Source organism: Numida meleagris, chromosome 3 (genome assembly GCF_002078875.1).
Source record: "Numida meleagris isolate 19003 breed g44 Domestic line chromosome 3, NumMel1.0, whole genome shotgun sequence".
Lineage (NCBI taxonomy): Eukaryota > Metazoa > Chordata > Aves > Galliformes > Numididae > Numida > Numida meleagris.
This window is the reverse complement of record NC_034411.1, coordinates 5,501,637-5,520,970: the sequence shown is the minus strand read 5'-3', so window position 1 is coordinate 5,520,970 and position 19,334 is coordinate 5,501,637. Positions and strand designations below refer to the sequence as shown.

The 19,334-nt window shown below is 46.3% G+C and overlaps 1 long non-coding RNA gene across 2 annotated transcripts in view; it reads left to right on the top strand.

Moving 5' to 3' along the window:
• The window catches only part of LOC110395481, a 40,926-nt gene continuing 22,775 nt past the window's right edge, over window positions 1,184-19,334 (top strand). The window contains exons 1-3 of one of the 2 annotated variants that reach the window (XR_002436410.1): window positions 1,184-6,024; window positions 12,548-12,682; window positions 17,779-17,854. This is a non-coding gene — a long non-coding RNA (uncharacterized LOC110395481). Of the gene's footprint in view, window positions 6,025-12,340; window positions 12,683-17,778; window positions 17,855-19,334 lie in introns of those variants that run through there. The other variant, XR_002436409.1, reaches the window with a different exon arrangement.

The following is a 19,334-nucleotide window of genomic DNA, read 5'->3' as shown; positions in this document are numbered from 1 at the left end:
ATCTTTTGTTGCCGCAACTCTTGTCTTTCCAGTGATAAAATACTCATTTTATTTTATTTTTTTGGTCTGGTGAAAAGCCTTCATTGGCAGGAATTCCTCATTAACCTGACAGGACTGCTGTCCCTTTCTTGAGCCATTTCTAATGTCCCCCCGGCTTCTGAGGCTGCATCAATCCCAAGGTCATGCCACGGCATTTCATCTTGTAGGCAACACCATCCAATTTGGGAATAATAAAATAGAAAATAGTGAATAATAATAATAAAAGAAATCTGACTGAAGCCCCGAAAAAGCCCCAGGCATCTGTGCCTGGCAGGGTTAATTGCAGTGCATATCATCCTGACCAACACTGTGCCTCCCTTTTCATTTCCCTCTATCCAGCAACCTCTCTGAAAGTACATCAGAAAATACAACATGGTTGTTCACATGCTGTGCTCTGGTTATCTTTGATTTGCTCAGGCCTCTTTGACCTCTCGATGCCTCATGGCTGTGTCCAAATAGGTTTTGCCTGGTGAACCATTACAGGAAGGCGTTGGCTTGTGCAGCCCCTTCCAACTTTTCTGAGCCAGGATGGAGGCACTCGTATTGCCCTCCATGGGGTGATAACGCATTAAAAACCCTCTTTCACCGTCTCATTTATTACCTGAAATTGCATTGCTCTGAAACATTACAAGATCCAGCATCCACCGAGATAGGCTAATTTTAATGATTAACTGAGGAACTGTTAAATTTTACTTCAGTGCTCCACTGTCATTATGGAATTAGTATTAACGGCCATGTTCTGCGAGAGCTGTAATGAGGCCAGCCAGAAGTGACAGCGCAAGGGAGCTACAGCTCCATAAATATAAACTTAGCACATATCATTAAAAACAGGAAAAAATAGGAAAAAAAATCCTCAAGAGCTTCACTTTGTTGCCAAATTGTGCTTGTGTCCCTATAATGTGAGGTCCAATAACTTCATCTCCTCTCTCCTCTGTCTCTCTTGCTCTCTCTGGTTGCTTTTAATTAAACTTGGGTAAAATTAGCGGACAGAAAATCAACACTTGTAAAAATGTCTCATTACAGAATGATGGCAGGACAGCTTCCTGAAAGCTCCAGCAGTTTCTTCTTCACCAGCCATAAAGCCTGTGATGTCTTCAGGCTTCTCTTGGTACCCCGCCGTGACCACTTTGGAAAGCAGGTGAACAGAAAGCATGTGAATACTAAATTGAAGGCTTCTGCTGTCTCCCCTTGCCCCCTCCCAGCCGTACCCTGACACCCTTAATTTACCACCAGTTGGTCTATTTTGCTGCTGTTCTGAAGCCCATGTTCCCTCTGCCTGTGCCTGCCTTTTGTCAAAGATCAGCCCAAACTAGCTGCTGTTTCCCCATGGACTTGGACAAGCCGAGTCTGTGCCCCTTGCTCTAGTGGCACTTCCCGTAGTACATGAAAAGCCGTCTCCCTTTGGTCTCTGTCAGCACCCTGCTTTGTACCACTTCTCTTTGACCCTTGACTTAATAGCTGCCTCCTTCCCGGCCGTTCCCTACCTCCTTTCAATTACCTTCCTGACTGTATCCTTTGCTTCAAAGCCTATTAGTCCTCTAGTGAATAGCCTGGCATTCTTTGAAGATCTAAGCTCCCACTTCATCACTTGTTTTGGCTGTTTTCACTTTTCTGTCACATGCATCTGATCCACCCACTGGAGCTTCCTATTCTCTGACAGCCATTTATGCCTCATTATCTCCTTGACGGTTTCATTTTTCATGCTGTCTTCTCTGCTTGATCTTCCCAATCTTTTTCAAACATTTGTTTTCAAAGTTATTTCAACTTTCTCCGTTTGTTTTCATGTGCTAATGTCTCACATCCTTACACCATCTTCGAGGTGATGCTTGCCTTGACAGTCCTCTCTTTGTTTGCGGATAATCTTCCTCTGGTCTGAAGTCCTGAAGAACCTCCTGATGGTCTCTTACAGACCAGATAGCAGAGCAGGTGACCCACTGGGCAGATTAATCAGGTGGGAATGACGTGAATGATGTTTCCTTGGTGAGTCCCGGTCTTCTTCTGGCAAGAAGAGCATCCTCTTAATGGCAGAGGATCTGAAATGGAGCTTCTTCCACTACAAAGGGATATCTTGAGGCTTTTTTTCTTTTTTTGTTCTCTGATTCCTTTCCCCTGGAAGATGCCCAAATGCAGTCCTTGTTACCATCAGTTTGTAATACACGTAGAGTAGCTTGATGTACAAGGCTGTCCATTTTCTGTGCAGAATTTCATTTTATCTCTAGTTCTGCATGTCCTGTGTTATCTTAAACACAAGAATTATTTATCACCGACCTTGAACAACAGCTCTTACACCATAAAAAGCCTGCTGTTTCTTCCTGCAACCTCACTTAAATTTCAGTTTTTTCTTTGGCAGCATTGCAGTGCAAACACTTACTCTGTGTACCGTGGAAACGTTTTCTTGTAAACCCTCTTCCTTCTGCAAGGTGCAGCCCATGAACTGTTCAGTTAACCAGTGGGGATGCCTTTGAGATGCTCTCTCCAACATTCATCACAATCAGAAGATCACAGAAGATTTTTGTACCTTCTCTCTGTTTGTACTCATGTTAGCATGAGGTCACTCAGAAGCAGGGCCTGGCTCTACTAAGGACATTCTGGGACCATGTAAATAGGTAGCAGAGCTTCAGCAAGGAGGAAAAGCAGAGCCACCATTCCTGCCTCATGGATAGGGCAAGACAGCTTCCTGACACTGATATGGTGGCATTTCAGCCTCTAGAATGTGCACTGACAACTCTCCCTCTGACTTTGATGGCAGCAGGATTTTATCCAGAGCAGCCTGCCCACTGACTCTGCTTTGATAAGCCTGAATGTCTTTTTTTTTTTTTTTTTTTTAAATTTAATTGTTATCACTGTTCCAGTTCCACTATTCCCTTTTGGCTGCCTGGGCACACTGCTGGCTTGCATTCAACTTGCCATGAGCAACTAGATCCCTTTCAGCAGGGCTGCTCTACAGGCCATCGTCACCCAGCCTGTACATATAGCCAGGATTGCCCTGTGCCAGGTGCAGAATCCAGCACTTGTGGTTGTCAAATTTCATGTGGTTGGTGATTGCCCAGCTCTCTAATTTGTCTAGATCTCTGCAAGGCCTTTCAAACCCCAGGGAGTCAACAGCTTCTCCAAATGTAATGCTGTCCACAAATTAACTTAGCATACCTTTGAGTCCTGTATCTGGGTAATTTAAGAAAACATCAGAGAACTGGCCTCAGAATGAAGCCCTCAGAACCCCAGTAGTGACTGGGCATCAGCCTAATGTAATCCCATTTACGTATTGATGAGTTTGACCCGTCAGCCAATTGCTCACTCACTGCATTACATGTATATTTTTGTCTCCTTTTACCAAAGAGCTTGTTCCGTGCTTAATTTTTTTTAAATGCTGTTTCTTTACTCTTCTTTTTAATGGTTCATTTCCAATCAAGTACACATTGGATTTCCCTTGTTCCTGTTCCTTATACAACCAGGATATCACTATGATAATGCTTTAAACACTGTGATTCAACAGAAGCTGAGGATTCAAATCTCTTATAAAACCATAGAACTAATTTTAAAACCCAGCTTTAGGTCACAGGCGTTTATTGACTTTTTTTCTATATGTCTTCCATGTCATGTTCCTTGCCCTTAGTAGAATCTTTCTTGCATGGTAGTGTCTTGATGCCATAATTTAAGCAGGCCTTTAAATTTCTTTACATATTACAAACTTTAAAACCAATCTCGTGATAATCATTTATCTTAATAACCTGCTAACTTCCTGGGGTATCGATCCGGCACTGCATCCCTGCAGGGCTTCTTGCATGTATATGTCTCTGTGGCACTTCAGTTGTCTCTTAAAAGTGCATTGGCAGGACTGTGTAAATGTGCCACTGTTCAAATCGACCTAATAAGATCAAGATGAACTTTTAAATAAAGAAAACAGGGAAGAAAGATGATACTATCATACATTTCCAAGCCTAGACCTTCCTTGTTGGGAGCGTGGAACAACTCAGTTTGCCCAGTTCTTCTGGATAAGCTCTGAGCTTGAGATATGCTGTGATATTTCATCTCTGCTCTATCCTCAAAGGATAGTGCTTTTTCTTTTCTGGGGGAGTAAGTGAAGTGACAGGTATTCTATACAGCCAAGCAGCTCCGCTTGCCTCCTTTCACAGTAGCAGGGCTGTTTTATTTGATTTGTACTCTTTCCTGCCCAAGGGCTTAGCCCTTTGCTCACAGCTGGCTCCCAGCGCTTGATGCCACGAGCAGTCACTCCTTGCTTGAGCTGCACATTGGTGGTCTTTACTCTTTGAAGTGCTTCTCTGCCTTGACTCGGGTGTCACCAGGCTGTCTCCACACTGCATAGCCTTGGACCACTTTGCCACCATCTCTGTTCAGCCTCCTAAATCTGTGTGCCTCCTCTAGAAATTTAATAGGCGAGATCCTTGGGGCAAGTGCTTACCAGGCTAAGTGAATGGATTTTACCTTTGGAAATTTCCCTTTGGTTGTGCCCCCTATCACACAACATGCAGCAATCACAGTAGTCAATAAAACCTGGAGCTTTGCTTTTTGTTCACATTGCCTACGGGTCTTAGAAGACAGTGTGCTTATTTCAGGGTCTCACTGCAGTCCTCAGGAACTTTCCCTTCCCACTTCTCCGGTGTGAGTTCATTTCCCATTGCCCCCTGCCAGAATCACTGTGTAGTGTCCCACGGTAGTATCCCACATGCAATTTTTTCATACTAAAGAAGCTGGAAAGTCCCGTGTTTTCCAAAAATCAGAATTCTCTTCATAAGCCCTCTAGAAACTGGTATATTTTAGTGAAATTTTAATTTAGAACATTCAATGAAGTTGTATTGCTTTTCTGGGAAACTTTAAGCATAGTCATGACATAATTTATCATGACACGTTTCAGAGTGCACTGACTTGTTTTACTGACGAGGTGGCACCTCAGCCAGAGGTAGGTCTGTGTGAATTGGCTTAGCCCTGATGAGCAGTGACAGCCCAAGCAACGGACAGTGTTTGGGCCACGATTAACATTTTATGGATCATGTTATTTGCCCACTGAGCTCTCCAAAATCAATCAGATGGAACCCAGCCCTCACACATGCTTCCCATGTGATTAGTCAGGCTGGTTGCACAGCCATCGATAACATCAGCATGAATGAAGGAAAGCCCAGACCATTACGATCTAGACCTCAGTGTCACAGGAGAGAGAAGTGGAGGTACTCTGATCATCAAGAGGAAGGCATGAGGAAAGAAGGGATGGTAGGAGTGGTGACTGCCTCCTTAAACGTTGCGCTGTAAGCAGACTGGGTGGGTAGGAAAGGAACCCAGTGAGAATAAAAAGATGTATCTGTGAGAATGAAATTAGAGATTGCCTGTTTTCACGTAGCAATTAAGAAGAAAGAAGTGGACCAGAGATATAGAACCCCATAGCAGAGCAGAAATGATTAAATGGTCTGCAGCAGGGAAATAAAGAAACATAAATATTTGATGAGGATTACTGAAGTAGGCAATGGGAAAAGATAGGGGAATAAATAAAAGAAGATCTGAGGTCTTAAAACATTCTTGAAGCAGGAATTCAGGCAGCTTGTCTTTTGGGCTCTCGGAGAGCAGAGAAGAGGAAGTTGGTGACAAATGAGCCCTGGGCAAATGAGCAGCTGCTTCATACAGGTGGGTCCTGTGAAGCACTTGTACATCCCACAAGACCCCAAAAATCCTGAGGTTTCCCGAAGGACATCTAGCCTCACTGATGTCAAGGCTTTTACTTAACCTTCAGTTTCAACAGAACCAGGATTTCTCCTTTGGACTTCGGTTGTTGTGTGCCTGAGGCAGGTACTTTCTTGACCAAACATTTATGTCTTGACTCAGTAACCAGTTTGGAGGAGAACCTCATGACTTTATCTTTGGTTGGTGAGTACTGGCTTGTCTCCAAAGGACCTGTGTCAACACAGATCAGCCAAAGGGTCTACGCCATTGGATCTGATATCCTTTGGACAGAAGGCAGCACTATGAACAACAGAGGTAAGATTCAATTAATATAATAGAGCCAAGCTGGATCACCAGATAATTACTGTAATTATCAGTAATTTCTGTGGAGGCAGAGGAGATGGTTTGTGGTCTGAGAATTGATGTCATTGTAATAAAGTATGCAGTGATGACTTCAGGGTTCACAGGAGTCTGCCTACTGAAAACCCCTGTGAGGGAAGGCTCCACAAGGCTTTCACTGACATTATCAATTAAGTGTGTTTCCTTCTGTGGCAGGTTATTATAGCTTGTCCCAAAACAGGCAGTTAATGGAAGGATCAGAAGTAAAATGGGAAACTTTTTTTGAAGGCCATCAAAACTAGAGCCTATTTCTGAATATTTTCAGTAAAAACCTTTTTCTTACTGTTTCATATTTTTTAAGATTGGGTTTTCCAACAGGAGTTCACTAAATCTTTGCAGTGTTTCACATTTCAGCACATGTATAGCTGCTCCATTTTGTCAGTGAAACATATAGAAGGGTTTTTGAAGAACTGAAAGCATTTCTGGAAGAAAGCAACATGTTTGAGAAGTTTTCTCAGGGACCTTAACCAGAACCACAGAACCATAGAATCATAGAATGGCTTGGGTTGGAAGGGACCTCAAGGATCATCAAGCTCCAGTCCCCCTGCCGTAGGCAGGGCTGCCAACCTCCACATCTAATAGTAGACCAGGCTGCCCAGAGCCCTATCCAGCCTGGCCTTGAACACCTCCAGGGACGGGGCAGTCCACAAACTCTCTTGGCAGCCTGTTCCAGCACCTCACCACTCTCTTGGTACAGAACTTCTCCCTGATGTCCAACCTGAATCTTCCTTCCTTCAGCTTAAAACTATTTCCCCTTGTCCTGCCATTATCTACTCTTGTAAAGAGTTGACTCCGTTCCTGTTCGTAGGCTCCCTTCAGATACTGGAAGTCCAGAAGAATTCATCAGTTGCTTTTAAGATACTGTGAATTAGTCCTGTGAAGTCTCACAGAATACCTTCCAGTGCATGTCAAATGATAATTTCTGGTCTGCATAGGCAGTGTATACAAGAGCTTTCTTCCAAACTAAGCAAGTTTATCCAATTCCTATTTCCCATAGGTTTCTTAAATGTACATTGCTTGGATCTTGCGCTCAGGTAGCATCAAAGGCATCTGGTCTCTTTGATCCCCACTTCTCCCGCCATCATCTTTGCTCCCTGAAGCTGCTCACTAACGTGACCAGGAGGGCTCTTAAAGAGGAGCCTCTTTGGGGAGGTGCCATTTCACCATTTGGCCTCCTTGCTTCCTCATTCTGCTACAGGCTCCCGAGCCAAGTGTTTAAGGATTAGCTTTGGCTGAAAACACAAGGCTTGAAAGTTAAGAAAATTGAGAACTCATCCAATTTGCACCAGAGGGAGCCTCTGTAATTCATTTTGCTGGAAAGCGGCATCCAGTCAGCAGCACACATATGGTGCAAGCGTTTGAAAAGTTCATAGCCTGGCAAGCAGAGCCACGCCATTCACATCCAAGTGAGCGGCTGAGACCAGCCCATCTGTGAGCAAAGTCCTTGGGCTGGGGTTTGTTCTCCCCTTCCCTTTCTTTTGTTCTCTCTTTTGTTTTGTCTTGCTTCTATTTATTCGTTTATTTATTTATTTCCCCTCTGTTATTGTCCTATATATAAAGGAAGTAACAGCATTTCAGGAAAACTGTGCAGACAGCATGATCAGATTTATAGCATTTTCACTATCTACTTCTCATTAATATTGATTTTTTAAAAATATTTTGTCTCTGACAGCACACATGACTGAAAAAAAAACCCTCTTTTCATTTCCCAGCTTTTCATGAATGGGAAATATGTGCCCTGCTCACTCTGAGAAAACATGTACTACTCCTCTGTATGGCTAATTGCTGTTATCTTGGTGTGACTTAGTTGTCTGACACTCCTAAACAATTGCTGTAACTTTCTCACCAAGATCTGAAACTGAGAAAAAGGTTTATTGAGATGGAATTATGTTTACTTATTTAAATCATAACATGCTGCTTATGTTTTCAGAGTTCAAATTTTGTGTAATAGTAGGGCATTATAACATGCACTATAATTAAGGATAATAAGATTGCAGATTCTTGGGAAATAAGCTAGAGAAAAGTTCTGAGTGGTGAGAGTTTTCTCGAGGCCAGAAGGCATCTTACTTGTCTCAAGCCAAACAAAATGAGAAAGCCACCACAAGCAAGGGAGCTGCTCTTCTGCAGCCTGTGGCTTGGGCAGGTACACTCTTTGCTGGGTAAAGAACTGGCTGGATGGCCTGGTCCAGTGAGTGGTGGTGAATGGAGTTAAATCCAGCTGGTGACTAGTTGTGACTGGTGTTCCCCAGGGGTTGGTGCTGGGGCCCGTCCTGTTCAGTATCTTTATTGATGACCTGGACGAGGGCATTGAGTGCACGCTCAGTAAGTTTGCAGATGACACCAAGTTGGCAGGAAGTGTTGATCTGCCTGGGGGTAGAGAGGCCCTACAGAGAGATCTGGACAGGCTGGATCTCTGGGCTGACACCAATGGGATGAAGTTCAATAAGACCAGGTGTCGGGTTCTGCACTTTGGCCACTACAACCGCAGGTAGTTCTACAGGCTTGGGGCAGAATGGCTGGAAGAATTTGTGGAAGAAACAGACCTGGTGGTGTTGAACGATGCTCAGCTGAACATGAGCCAGCAGTGTGCCCAGGTGGCCAAGGCCAGTGGCATCCTAGCTTGTATGAGAAGTAGTGTTGCCAGCAGGAGAAGTGAGTTGACCATTCCGCTGTACTGGCACTGGTGAGGCCGCACCTCGAGTGCTGTGTTCAGTGTTGGGCCCTTTGCTACAAGAAAGTCACTGAGGTCCCGGAGCGTATCCAGAGAAGGGCAGTGGAGCTGTGAGAGGTATTCTCGCAGGTAAGAGCAATAGGATGAGAGGGAGTGACGTCAAGTTGCACCAGGGCAGGCTCAGATTGGATATTAGGAAAATTTTCTTCTCTAAAAGAGTAGTCAGGTGCTGGAACGGGCTACCCAGGGAGGTGGTTGAGTCACCATCCCTGGAGGTGTTCAAGAAACATTTAGATGTGGTACTGAGGGACGTGGTTTAGTGGGAAATATTGGTGGTAGGTGGACGGTTGGACTAGATGATCTTGGAGGTCTTTTCCAACCTTGATGATTCTATGATTCTATGATTTTTTCCCTCGCTCCAGAAAAAAACAATCTGCCCAAATTAGCCAAAGTGACCAAGGTCAATCGAGAGGGTCTCTTCTTCGGGGCCACCACATGACCACAAGTGGAGTGTCCTCGAGGCACACGCTGTGCCCCTACTCTGCTAAACATGAGGTAAGGAGCTGTGTGCAGCAGATTAACAGCAAAATAAATCCCCTTTTGAGAGCTGATCCGCTGCTTACAGCATAGCTTTTCTTCCAATACTGAAAAACACATTCATGCCATTCATGTATCCGTGCACAGCCCAGCAATCATACTTGAATTCTGCCACCATGCTTCATCAAGCTGATGTAGCATTGCAGGCTTTGCAAAACACTAAAATGAGAAGTGGGAGTGAGAAACAGTGGATGAGATGGGGGGTGTTCTAGATTCTAGAAGGAGCAGGTGGCAGCCAAGGCTTGGGACAAGGGGATTGTACCAAAGAGCTGGGCAGTTGGGCAGTTTTTGGAAGGTGATGTTGTCCATAACTGTCAGGAAGCATTGTCTGTGTTTGGTGCTTCGCTCGCAGCTCAGTACTTAAAATGGAAAGATTGACTGGTTTCAGAGCACGTTATAATCAATACAGCACATTTGAATGAATATTGCTGCTTTCCACTTAATTAGAGGTGACTTGGGTGCTTAGTATTTTGTAACAGTAAGATGATCGTGTCAACACTGTAATTTCCTAAGAATGGAAATATCACCTGATTTTCTGGGCCTTGCTTTGGTGTATGCATATGCACCCCTATTCCTGCATTTGCTTGTATTGTTTGATTTAGAGAGTAATCTTTGGTGTTTTTGCAGGCTAAGACTGAGCAGGATTTGTTGCTGAGCAAAGCTTAACCTGCAGCTGAAACCCTTGTATTTTCTCACAGGGTCACAGAATGAGAGCAAAGTAATCACACAGAGCATTGCAATCATACTCAGGCACTCAAGCACCAGCAGTCAGTTCAAGGAGCTGTGAGCCAGCACCTTGCAAGCTTCCACCAGCCTCCAGCACTCCCACTGGCTACTGTCACCTGCAGTGTTAGGGAGAAAGCAGACCTAAAGCCTCCTGCTGCACAGCCCTTACTCAGGGCTTTGCTTGTACCCTGGCATTTAATGGCACCCAGGTGCTGAGGTGGATGTAGCTTGGCCCTGCTGGAGTTTGGAGAGCATTGGCAGAGGCACTATCTGCAAGAGAGCAGCTGATAAATGGACCCAAGGAAACATACAAAGATAAATGAGCTTCATAACCCTTGGTTTTGTCCACTCTTCTCATCTCTAATAACACCACTGGTGAGGTGAATCTGCATCGAGTGGCTGCACAGCAAGCTGAGCATGGCGAGGCACCTCATGTATGTGTCTCTTGCACACCTCTTTTTTTTAATCTGTCATGAGGCTACTTAAGCACTGATGCCTGGCATTTAGCTACCAGCGGAGTGTTGCCTGGAGAACTGGTTAAAAGGAGACATTCTCCCACTGTTGCTGGCACTGGTGAGGCCATACCTTGAGCACTGTGTTCATTTTTGGGCCCCTCACTACAAGAAAGACACTGAGGCCCTGGAGTGCATCCAGAGAAGGGCAGCGGAGCTGTGAGGGGTCTGGAGCACAAGTGTGATGGGGAGTGGCTGAGGGAGCTGGGGGTGGTTCACCCAGGAAACACCAATAGCACGAGAAGGAATGGCTTTAAGCTGTGCCAGGGGAGGTTCAGGTTGGATATTAGGAACAATTTCTTCTCCGTAAGAACGGTGAGGCACTGGAATGGGCTGCCCATGGAGGTGATGGAGTCACCATCCCTGGAGGTGCTCAAGAATCGTGGAGATGTGGCACTGAGGGATGTGGTCAGTGGGCATGGTGGGGTGGGTTGGGGTTGGACTGGATGATCTTAGAGGTCTTTTCCAACCTTAATGATTCTATGATTTTAGGATTTGGTTGTGGATATAGGAGTATTTACATACATATATATAGGTACATATATATATATGTATGTACCTATAGAAGTAGGTAGACAGTGATACATGTGCATGTCTCTCTGTATATACAGAAGTCTTTACTGGCCAGTCTGCTAATTGGCCAAACACCCAAGAAAGCAGCCCAGCTGTCAGCTGACTGCTCCTGCTCTTGTTTCACAGCTAGAAATTCCACTGTTCCCCAGATTGTGCCTGTGTCTGGGAGAAGGAATGGAAAGGGAAGGGGGAAAAGGGAGAGTACAAAAGAAAAAGATCAATTTTCTCCCATTTTGGTCTTTAATTGCTGACATTTCCAAATAAGAAACACTCCAATTACCTCTCAGTGGCATGGTGGAGGTTTTGAGTGGCTCCTGTTGGTATTTAAATATTCATGATGGTGGTGGGGGATCTCATTAGGGGGTGGCTGATTGCAGCAATGTTGTCCCAAGGAACTATGGTCTCTGGGGTAGCAGAAGAGTCTGAGGACAGCAGAGACAGACACTTGGTGCCATCTTCTTATGAGAAGAAAGAGATGAAAGTGGATCATTTCAAAATGGGATTCCTTCACCCACAGGTTATTAGGATCGAGCCTGAAAGTGATGCGCAGCAGAGATGGGCGATGATGAGACGATGGCAACTTCCAAACCTTTCTTTCATCATAATAGCTTGAAAATCCTATGAAGCTGTGAAAGCTTTTTTTTTTTTTTTTTTTTCCCTTTTTTTTCCCCAACTGATTTGGACTTCAAACCAGCTTTGTCTAATAGTTTATCTTGTAGAACTGTCCTCTTTTTCAGCCCTTCTTTTTCTGCCTCTCTGCTCTCCTCTATAACCTCTCTCCTCTGCTGATGTTATTTGCCACTGTGCTCTTCCACATGTCAGGGAATAGGGAGCAGGGCTCTTTTCACAGGTGGGGAGCACTGGCTGTACACCCCAGCAGGACCAGACATCTCCCAGTGGCCCTCCTGAGACTGCCACTAGCAGGTTCCCAAGTCCATGGATGCCCTTTCAGTATCTACAGGAGGGCTGTAAGAAAGAAGGGACAGGCTCTTTAGCAAGGTCTGTGTGATAGGACAAGGGGAAATGGTTTCAAACAAAAAGAGGGGAGCTTTAGATGGGATATAAGGAAGAAGGTTTTTTTCTTAAGGCTGGTGAAGCACCGGCAGAGGTTGCCCAGAGAGGTGGTGGTGCCCCATCCCTGCAGACAGCCAAGGTCAGGCTGGACGGGGCTCTGAGCTCCTGATGGAGCTGTAGGTGTCCCTGCTCATTGCAGGGGGCTGGACTGGATGGCCTTTAAGGGTCCCTTCCAACCCACATGATGTTATGAGTTTATGATTCTATGCTAGGGCTATAGGAGATCACATAAAGTCAAATGACAATAGATTTCACATCTGCTCCCATCTGCTCTGCCTTTCCCCAGTCCCTCCTGATGAAGACCTAAACCGCTGTTCACAAACTGAAGGCAGCCAAGTGCTAGCAGATGTCCCTCTGGAGCGTGTCGGGTGGGCCCGAGCTGCATTTCCATCTCGTGATCTTTCTGATCCCGGCACTCTTGGTAAGAATTAAATCATCTTAATTCTCTGGCAGCTGTATTTGCGTGGATCGATTGCCATAGAGTCAGGAAGTTTAAATCGGCGTGAGTGACGGGCGCAGCGCTGGCTGCGATCGATGCGGCACCTCGGAATGAATACAGTCATCTTACACTTAATTAGGGACAGCTTGTCGGCTTTGCGGGGCTCTTCGTGCCAGGACAGGTGTCCCACGCGGCGCTTTGGCGCGCTGCACGAGTGGGTTCGATTCCTGTGCTCTGCACTGCTGGGCTTAGTCACCGATTCCTCCATCACATGCGGGGAAAAAAACACAGCTGAGCACTCATCAGGCATCTTTATTAAAATTTTATTATGTAAATTAATTGCTTACATAAGCACTGGCATAGCACATTGGCGTGCAAGCTTGGCAGATTCAGAAGATGCCTGTAATGCCTGTAATGTTGGGGTTTCATTTGAATATGTTTTCTCTCCCCGCCTGGAACACCAAAGAGCACAAATGGGTTTTTCCTACCCTGGGGCAGAGCGATACATCACCCAGCACAGAGAAGGGCACCCGACACGAGCCAGGGGAGGACTCACCAAGGCAGCCCGCAGCATGCAGCTCCTTGGTGCAGCTCAGGAGCATGGCAGCATTGAGTAAAATCAGGCCACTGCGTCACCTGCGTGCTTTCTAAGGTACATCTCACGAGTTCAGTGCAAGTTGCTACAGGTTTTCTCCAAACTCCCATCAACTGTTTCCAAAGAAATGTTCTCTGTCCCTTTGCTAAGGAGGTATTTATTGATGTGTTTCTTTCTCCCCCTGCACGTGCCCCTCAGCTAATATTACCCAATGGTGACCTAGGAGTGAAGTCTGGGCAGGAGTTTCTCTCCTGCCACGGGATGAGCAACTCAAAACTTCTCAGTCTACGTCATCAGTCATTTGTTCCCCCTCTGCAGACAAAGTCCAACCGTGCCACAGTGGGTCTGCGTAAAGGGATGCTGATGTCTGCCCAGCCCTGCAGGAGCCTGCAGGAGGCAAAGGGTCCACGTGGTGCAGACACTGGAGCAGGACAGCTCCAGCATTTCTGTATTGGCTCGTACTGGTTGCTGCTTTGGAGCACTTGGCCTCCAAACCCTCAGCACCCCAGGCTCCAATGATACAGCAAAGGGATAGAAGTAGGATATGAGCCCATGCGCTCTGAGGAAACAGTTGTTTAATAAATTAACAGACAAATTAAAATAATTAAGCCACATTTCCTATTAGCTGCTCACAGTAATGAAGTTTGACGCTAACGAAATCAGGCACCTGATTTTTTAATCTTTTTGTTTTTTCATCTCCATTCTGGAAGAAAAGCTGTGGGAAGGCACAAAGACTGACACTGGGTCAAGCAAAGTCCAGGCCCAGCTCACTGTCATGGTGCCAAGTGCCTCCTTGGTGCTTAGGGTGGCATCTTTTGTTTCTTTTTTTTTTGAATAAGAAGTTTTGTGTCACTGTGCCACCCAGCTCACCCCAATGCAACTCAGACAAAGGAGCACATCCTCTGCATCTATTGGGAATTTGGGGAAACTGGGAACAAAGCAGGCAGATCTGGTGCATTGGGGATGTCTTGCAAAGCCATATGGCTCTGTCACCAGTGGCTTTGTGCCACTGCAGATTATTGCAGATGCTGAACTGCTGCAAGATGTGGCTCCTGTCCAGCACCTTTGTTCACACTCCTGTGAGAGGAGTGGGGTGAATATGGATAAATGATTTCAAAGGTGGTCAAGAGTTTGGCAGTAAAATAGAGCACCAGATCCAGAGATGCTCCTGAGAGCCAGCACAAAGGCATGTATGGCATTTGCATGCCATGGCCGTGGGCCATGCTCCCCTTGGTGTGTGCTGTTTCATGGCAGTCTGGAGGAAGGGGGATGTCCCCACACCTCTCCTGTGTGCCCTGTCCTGGGAGGGATGAGCCAAGGCTGAAGCTGGTGCAAATCCTGAGAGGGCCCCAAGCAAAGCTGGGGCGATGCTATGGGGATGGGCTGCAGGACGCCGGCCCCACAGCATCCCCTCGGGTTGCCTGGGTGCAGACACTGCAGCCTGCAGGCATTTTTGTCTCCACTCAGTTTTTGTCGAGAGCATCTCCAGGCTCATTTTCTAGGGGAAGCATCCTGCATCCTGATGCATGGAGCCTCCAAGGGCTGGGCCGGGAGCGCAGCCGAGGTGGCTTAAGTACATGGCAGATGGGCGCCAGCAGAGGTTGGAGTCAAGGGGATTTTTCGACATGCCTTTTTTTAATCTCCTCTTAAGCAGACCCACTCAAGGAAAGCTGTAATTATTTTAATCTCTTTTTTCCCCTTCCCACTCTGCAAATGCACTTGGCTTTGCAAGGCCTCAGAGGCAATTTTATGGAAGAAAAGCGTGCCAATTTTTTTTTTTTTTTAATTTTAATTATTTTAGATAGATACATTTCTAATGATGTACTAGCCAAGGAACAGAGGGTTTATTTATTATTACCATTTGTTATATTTTTGCTCACTAAAGAAAGAATCAACCGTTCCCGAATGCCACCATGGACCATGGCGGATCGGTGAGTCGTGGCACACAGCCACCTCGTTCCCTTCCTGCCTGCAGTCCCTCCACAGCTGCTGGGGGCTTTCTCTTAGCGCTTGAGCGGGTGCAGAGTTGCCAGTCAGATGGGAGCTGTGGTCAGGCACTGCCTGCTAGCACGGGTGAGTGGCAAGCATCTGCTTTGTAAGTGCTTGTAGGTTGTGCGTGTTAAGAATATCTTGGTTTTGGTTAAGAAAAGGAGGCATCTATGCGCATTGAGAATCTCTGTGTGCGCGGAGGTGGTGTTGGACTTGCAGTAAAAACAACGGTTCCCAAACCCTTTCCTGCAGCTTGACTTCTCTAAAAACACATTCTGAATCTATCTCCTCTCCCAAAGATGGGAAAGGGGAGACAACCGGAGCTGACTTGAGGGTGTAGTAATTGAGTACACCTCTGTTGCACAGCTCTTTGCCCATTTGGGATCAGAGGTAGAGCTCCTTGGCCAGCTGCAAAGTCGGGCCTTGGGGGAGGGATTTAAGGAGCAGCTATGGGATAATCCTGGCTGTCTCCATCCATGCTGGCTGGTATGGCAGAGGAGAGCTTGTAAGAGCCCTGTGAGAAAGTGGGGTATGCATGTGATAACCTCTGCAGTCAGCTCAGGGAACGCGGTGCAGTGCAACCTCATCCTTCTGGAGGTTTGAAGCAATCCCAGTGCAGTTACAGGCTGTCTGTTCTCCTGCCCTGTCCTGTCTCCTGCTTGTTAGCAGCTCTCATTCTGCATTCTCACAAAAGCACTCATCAAACATTTACTGCATCCAGTTTACTGGAGGGAACTGTTTTCATGGCGTGACCTCCAGCTCTTAGAATATGATCAACTCCGTGCACAAGCACTCTTTCCTGCAGTGTTGATGCTGTATCAACAATAGCAGCGATGAACGCAGCCAGAAATTGCTGCTGTACTTGAAACATCCAACAAACAGGCCCTAAACTTGATAATTTAATTAAAGCCACCTGGCTGAGGGAGCCCAGCTCGTAGACTGCTATGGAGCAGGTAGCCCCTGTAAAGACTAGGTTACACCTCTGTCACTTAGGGAGGGTAATATATTGCGTTCTGCAGGAAAATACGGCCCTGAAACAAACCCTCTCCAGTTTGTCTATTTCAGCTTCTTTTGCTGTTCATTTACATTAACTTCTATTTTTTCCATCCGTTCCTGTCACTTATTTTGTATATCCAGGGGCATGTGGCCACCCTCCTGATGGACAGCAGCTCTCTTCTGCCACAACACTGTTGATCTGTGCTGGCTCCCAAGGTTCACACCTATGTTGTACTTGTCATCCAATGGGTTTATTTCTGTTCTTTCATTTTTTTTCATTTTTTTTTTCTTGTTGTCTTGTATAATGCTTGCTACATATAAGATGTGCTCTGAGAAAAGGCATTCCTTGCAGTTGTTGTGGTGGGACCCATACTTCCTCAAGTGAGTTGGGGCTGGTGGACCTCCTGGCCTGATAAGCCTGTACCCACCTAGGGCTGGTGGCCTGGGGTGCCCCAGGAGCCCACTGCAGCTCTAAGGCCACATAGTGCTCAGCTGCTTGACCCTCATAGCTGTGAGTAGAAGTGTCAGCTGGAAAACCAGCTAAAAGTTGGTCTGTAGTGCTCGTGGATGTGCTGTGATCCTGCTCCTGTGCTGTCTGCTGCCCTCATGCCCTCTTGGTAAGGAGGCAGCTCAGCTCCATCCCCTAGTGAGGGGCAAGCCTCCCCTTTAGTGCACGCATTAGGGCCACCCCAAACAGACCCGGGGCTGCCGTTTGTAGGTCCCTTCCTCATTATGCTGTCTCAGCACTTACATGGAGGCTGAACTCACTTCCCCTCACTTTGGCTGTTCTTGGTCCCGATCTCCAGTAATGGTCTCCAGTAAACCTGTCCCACGGAAAGCCCTTGTTGTTCTGGCTACGGGGCTGCAAATCCCTGCAGGTTTTTGCTTTGCGAGGTCTGGCATAAATAAGTTGCATTTCACAGCTGTCATGGGTACCTCCTGCTCATGCCTAACCGGGCTGTTAGAAGGGTGTCTCTGGATGGTTTTGTTTATGACTTTCTAGGATAAGGAGGTGCTCGTTGTTCCCTTCATATTTACTGTATTTGTTGTGTCCCTGAAATGCCCCGCCTCTCAAAAAAAGGCAGGATCAGATAAATCAAAATGCAGGGATGATTCTTGTCTTGTTTCAAGGTGCTGGAGCCTCATAGGGAGTGAAAAGTCTGGAGGCAGGTAGGACAGAAAGACAGCAGGTGTGATGCTGCAGTAAAAAGGTGGCTGCACTGAAACCTGCCCTGTGTTCCCACCGTCTCCCTTCCACCCAAATCCTCTGGCCTCCTGATGAGCCCCTGGGCTGAATTTTAGGTCTTACTGCCCTGGGGTGCATGGTATGACTAGCGGATCTCTCCAACAACAACAAAAAACCACAACTCGCTCCAAACACTAAAAAATTAAACCAAATGCCTCATGTTGTCAACATGATAGAACACACTTAGGCTGCTCAATCCCATCATCTAGATGCAACAACTGAACTCATTTTGTTGTTCTTTTTTTCTTCCAGCATTGTGATGTAGGACCTTGGTGTAAATGCTGTCTGCTGGCGATTAGAGGTCATCCTCCAGGTCTCCTTTCACCAGGTAAAGGGGTTGGAGGGGATGTGGGGACAGATTAAGGGCTTGCTGAGGGATGGAGCTGCAGCAGGGAGCAGTTCTTGGTGACGAGCAGATGGCTTGCAGTGCTGCAGGACAGTCTGGTGGAGGGATTTAACGCCTCAGCTATTTCCCTTGCATGGCTGCAGGTGATGTGCAGAGCTCCAGCACTGGGAGCTGTGGGGCTGGCTTCCTCTGGGCTACGAGGAGGAATAAAGCCAAGGCTTCAGGGCCAAGCAGTAGAATAACGTGTTGCAAAGGAGTTTTTTGTGTAGGTGCACACACTACCCAGAGTGTGAGAGCACTGGAGCCTCTAGTGCTTGGGGGGTGAGTTCCAATTTCAGCTGCACAAATCAGCTGTGTACGCTGCTGTTAGTGTTTTTTGAGGAGGCTGCTGAAGAGCAGCAGCTGTGCCTTGCTTCCTCACAGATGTATGGCAAGGATTTGCTGTCAAATTTGAGTTACTCTGTGGGCCCTGAAACAACCACAGTAGTCTTCTGCACTGGTGTTGCAGAAGCATCAGAATAACCAAAGGATTGGTGCACTAAGGAAGCAGACTGGTCAGCATGCAAGAGACATATCAGTCCTATATTGAATTGCTGGAGTGTGTTGCTGTAGTTGTATTTCCAAGTAGATCATCTTAGGCACAAACTCATCCTGGGCAACATTGTTATGGCTTGAGCAAGATGTTGGCCCAGTGCTAAAGTCTGATGTTTTCAGCTGCTAACCATTTGCCTGCTGTAGGAAGTTCCCTACCAAGCTGTGCAGTGAAACCTAAAAGAGAACAGACCTGCACCTGATCGTGTGGGGCCTTCTGCTAGGGCTGCTGCTGATGCAGGAGGGACCTGGTGGAAGCTGGGGTCCTCCCTCCTGCAGGAATAGCACAGACAGGGCTCTGGGACACATCAGGGGCATGGTAGGAACAAAGAATTCCTAATAGACTGTTCTGAAATACTTGGTTATATAAGAATCAAGATTTTGCTGGTAATGTCTTCTCAGCTCAAAGAAATGGGTTACAGCATGCAGCTTGTGGCAGTGCTGTGGAAGTGAGAAGACTGAGCCTGGCTGAGCAGCAGTAAGGCTTTCAACAGCTGCCACAGCTATTCTGCCACAGATCAGACTCTCCAAAATGTTAAAGCTTTGAAATAATAAATAGTTCATTAATGCGAGTAGAGCATCATTCCAGGAATTAAAAGATAAACTGTGAAGTGGTGGTAGTACTGATAGCAAATATGTAGTGCTGTATGTTTTTATGATTACACTACGGTTCCTCTTGCTTTCATTTGTAACACTCTGTATTGCTAAATGCTACCAGTACTAACTTGACAGATGAGAACTTACAAAATACCCGGACAAATTTCTATTTTGTTCTCAAATAATTAACTGCTGAGTTTGTTGAAAAATCTGCTCTTCCACCCCAGAGCATAAATACAAGCATGGGTGCTGCAGACATCCTGGCCATGCGACA